The 4,061-nt window shown below is 37.2% G+C and overlaps 1 protein-coding gene across 1 annotated transcript in view; it reads right to left on the bottom strand.

Annotated features, from left to right (window-relative positions):
* Positions 1-2,233: 2,233 nt before the first annotated feature.
* The window catches only part of SMDT1 (single-pass membrane protein with aspartate rich tail 1), a 68,632-nt gene continuing 66,804 nt past the window's right edge, over positions 2,234-4,061 (bottom strand). The window contains exon 4 of the mRNA XM_075182802.1: positions 2,234-2,399. The gene's annotated coding sequence lies outside the window, so the exon portion shown is untranslated. The remainder of the gene's footprint in view (positions 2,400-4,061) is intronic.

Genomic DNA, 4,061 nt, shown 5'->3' with positions numbered 1-4,061 from the left:
TGAATATGCCCCTACGGGTGCCCTGTATACACAGATTAACAGGGCAATCTTCATATTTACATGTTGATAATTCAGATTAGATTGTTGAGTATCCTTTATAATACCACAATCCTCATCTTTAATCAACAGAAAACTTGCAGTATCAATTATTTCCAAAAGAATAGTACTGTGCAAAGGATGGAATATTAAGAGATTGAAAATAATCACTTAAGACTCCTTCCTTTTCAGAGTATGATAACGCAGTAGTTAAATTTTTGTGGCCGGGGAGACAATATTATTATTAAAAAGGAGTTAAAATAATGCGGGAGGTGCGACTGCCCGCCCGCAATATAGCTGTCCTGCAGAACTAATTTCAAATGTGCCCGTCTCTTGGCAGCGTCGTGACCTTACAACGCTGTCGGTGTAGAGGAGCAGACAGGAGTCAGGCAAAAGACAGACAGAAACAAAAGGCGGACAAGAGGAGAAAGAAAGAAAAATTAACAAGTAAAGGCGAGTGCAGAAAAGGGGAGGATACAGAAAGGGGGGGGGGGCTTGTAAAATTGGGAGATATATGACTGGAGAAAATGGTAGAGGGAGGGAAGGTATGGGGGATTACCCTCAGAAATCCCCATGAATTACAGGCTATGGGGTCTATATATTAAAATAGGGCATTGACAAACCTTATGCATCTCCGTTAATTGCAGCCATACATAGTGAAGCACTGCTGTAATTCACCGGGGCTACTCTAGGAGTGGTGAGCACAATTTGGTTTTTTTAGTATTTGCCCTCTATTTGGCTCTCCTCTGTTGTTATCCAATAGTATAATTTTACATTTACAGAATTCATTAAATGCAAATATATATAGAACAGACTATGATGACAGACAAATGATGACAGACTATATGTTCTGCTATGCACCTCCCGTGTCCCTCAGCGTCTCCCTCATTAACCATATGTGACTTCATTTTTCCCCCTGTGTTACATCACCTTTCCCTAATATCTCCTGTGTTCCTCCTTTGTTATATTAAAGATAATGCACTACATTACCTCTTTTTTTGTTTTTTCTGACCTTTCCCTATTTGGAGTAACGTTTGGAGATTTGCACCTATTGGAGGATGCATTTGTGAAAAATCGAAGTCATCCCTTTAAAGAAATAGTGGATGTGTGTAGCGCTCAGTGAGCTCCTCATTGTTTGTGTAAGTGCTCCCATAAGATGTTATCCTTCTAGGGTGAATTCTTTATCACTGCATTTTTTTTTAACCCGTTTGGTCTCACTCCTGTGGGTTTTAAGGTCCGTGTGTTAGTACTACCCTTTCTTTATATATCGGTTGTGTGGCAACGGTACAGTCACGGGGTGTATTCACCTTTAATCGAATATATCTCATGTATTATTGTCTCTTTACTTTTGAGGCTATATGCCATCATTCAGGATTTCTATCTCCATAAGCATTACAACTACCTCCGAGGATTGGAAAAAAAAAAAAAAAAGCATGCTACATTTTCTAAAAAATGTCTTATGATATACATCTTTGATTTGGACTAATATGGACTAATTTCTATTACTGTACGGATTTTATGTATTTTCATTTATCTTTATTTGCACAGAATAGCGCCATTAGTTGATACCTTTGGTTATACATATATATTTAAGTAGGAGGATCATTTGGTGGATTCCTTTTAGGTATTTACTTAGGCGGCTGTTTTGTTGTGCGGAGCCAGTTTATTTCACCACCTTGTCTATCTTGATATTGGACAAAATGTATAGTGTTAAGGTATCATAGAGCAGGATTAAATATGTTAATGGGTATCTGCTGGAACCACTTCTGGAACAAAGAGAAGAATACTGGCTTCTGAAATTGACAATCGTAAGACTAGTTTCAGTTCTCAACTATAACAAGTTCAGTTAACTTTCCTTAAGCTTGCTGAGCTTCATTTAGAATCAAGGTGAACAGTTTTACTGATGGGAGAAAATTTCACATTGCTATGTATACATTTTAAGCACTGTAAATTTGTATTTATCATCTGTAAAGTAGTAGTATAACTGATTACTAGTCAAATGCTAGCAAAACATTATTGATGTTGATAGTGTCATTTTTGCAATACAAATTGTACTTACTAAAACACATGTACTCTGACAAAGCATAAAGTCATATGGTTTTCTACAACAATCTTTGCCAAAATTAGTTGTGCAAAAGTACTGTAAGACCACGATTTTCGACTCTAACTCTAGTTAGACATATAAAACAATGAATCCTTTTTTTCTGTTTAAATGATATTTATTAATCAATTCATATCCCAATCCCAGAACATTGCATCCCCATAATCCAAGATACAGAATCTCTCCAATACATGCAGAAAGTCAGAAGTACAGCTTCATGGCAAGATTGGTCTCATGTGGCCTTGCTTCCTCTACTACATGCCTGGAAAAAAAAACAAAACAAAAACATATCAAAATATTTCAAGTACACATAAAATGTTGTCCATCATTTAATACATGGGATTAAATTAATACGGTCAGAGGTATGTATGCATACAAATCAAGCATTAAACCATGTAATCTCCAATACAAACAAAACATAAGTGGAAGTTGCTCAGTGAATAGGTTCTTAGCAGGTGCTTGAAAGGGCACGGTTATCCTGAAAGGAACAAATACATAGAAAAATCCCCCAGCACACTGCTAAAACCAGCAAAGGAGCTGCTATTTGTACATAAAAATGCAAAATGCTCAGTTGCACACATTTGCAAATGTATAGTAATCCACTCGCTCCTCAAGGCACTTCTGCTAATATGGTGGTCCCAACACTAAACAGCAAGAGTCCCTATTTTTTGGCCATACATATGCGTTTTTAAATTGAGAGCCAACCTACCAAGAGTTACCCCAAACTCCTCCAAATGGCAATACAGCAACAGTACTTCCCTTCAGCTACTGATACAAACATGCCTCTCAAACAAACACGAAAGTGGAAGTTGCTCAATCAAAATAGGGACTCATTGTTTAATTAAATAAAAGTACTTGCTTTCTCTGGTGGTCCAGCTCTAAACAAAGTAAACATATTTTACACACCTTTACACTCCCAGCACCAAGCGCTAGAGATTAACCGTTGTGGTGCTGCATGCAGATAAATGGCAGCAGGTGCTCTGGACTGAATAATGTAAATGTGAAATATTTGGCTGTAATAGAAGGCAGTTCTTTTGCGTAAGGGCTGGAGAGCGGTACTATAATGAGTGTTTGCAGACAACAGTGAGCATGGTGGAGGTTCCTTGCAAGTTTGGGGCTGCATTTCAGAAAATTGAGTAGGGGATTTGGTCAGGATTAATGGTGTCCTCAAAGCGGAGAAAAACAAGCAGGAACTTAATGATGCAATACCCTCAGGAAGGCGTCTGATTGGCTCCAACTTTATTCAGCAGCAGGACAACCACCCCAAACATACAGTCAAATGTCATCAAGAACTATCTTCAACGTAAACAACAATAAGGAGTGCTGTAAGTGACAATAGGGCCCCCGCAGAGCCCTGATCTCAACATCGAGTCTATATGGGATTACATGAAGTGAGCAAATGATTTGAGCAAGCCTACATTCACATACAGACTGTGGTTAGTTCTCCACGAAGTTTGGAACAACCTCCCTGCAGAGTTCCTTCAAAACTGTGTGCAAATGTACCTAGAAGAAGTGATGCTATTTTGAAGGCAAAGGGTGGTCACACCAAATATTGATTTGATTTCTCTTTTGTTCACTTTGCATTATGTTAATTGATAAAAAATAAACTATTAACACTTCTATTTTTTTAAAGCACTCTCACTGCCTAAACCTTTTACACAGTAATATAATATATATATATATTTTATTATACACACACACATATACAGACACGTACGTTTATAATCCGTATAAGGATAATTAACACAAGCTATAAAATTATTGTAAAGTTAAGTTGTGTACTGAGATTAGAGAATTTCACTGACCCCCGTGTTTTGGTTCTGTATCTGTATTTTGGAAAAATTGCTAAAATATGCTAAAGATCACATAATTTGGCTTTTTTGTTCCTACATTATTAACCTCAATAACACTAATTTTCAGTCAT

The sequence above is a fragment of the Mixophyes fleayi genome, chromosome 8 (genome assembly GCF_038048845.1).
Source record: "Mixophyes fleayi isolate aMixFle1 chromosome 8, aMixFle1.hap1, whole genome shotgun sequence".
NCBI lineage: Eukaryota > Metazoa > Chordata > Amphibia > Anura > Limnodynastidae > Mixophyes > Mixophyes fleayi.
Note: the sequence above shows the minus strand (reverse complement) of the source record. Positions and strands in the feature narration are given on the sequence as shown.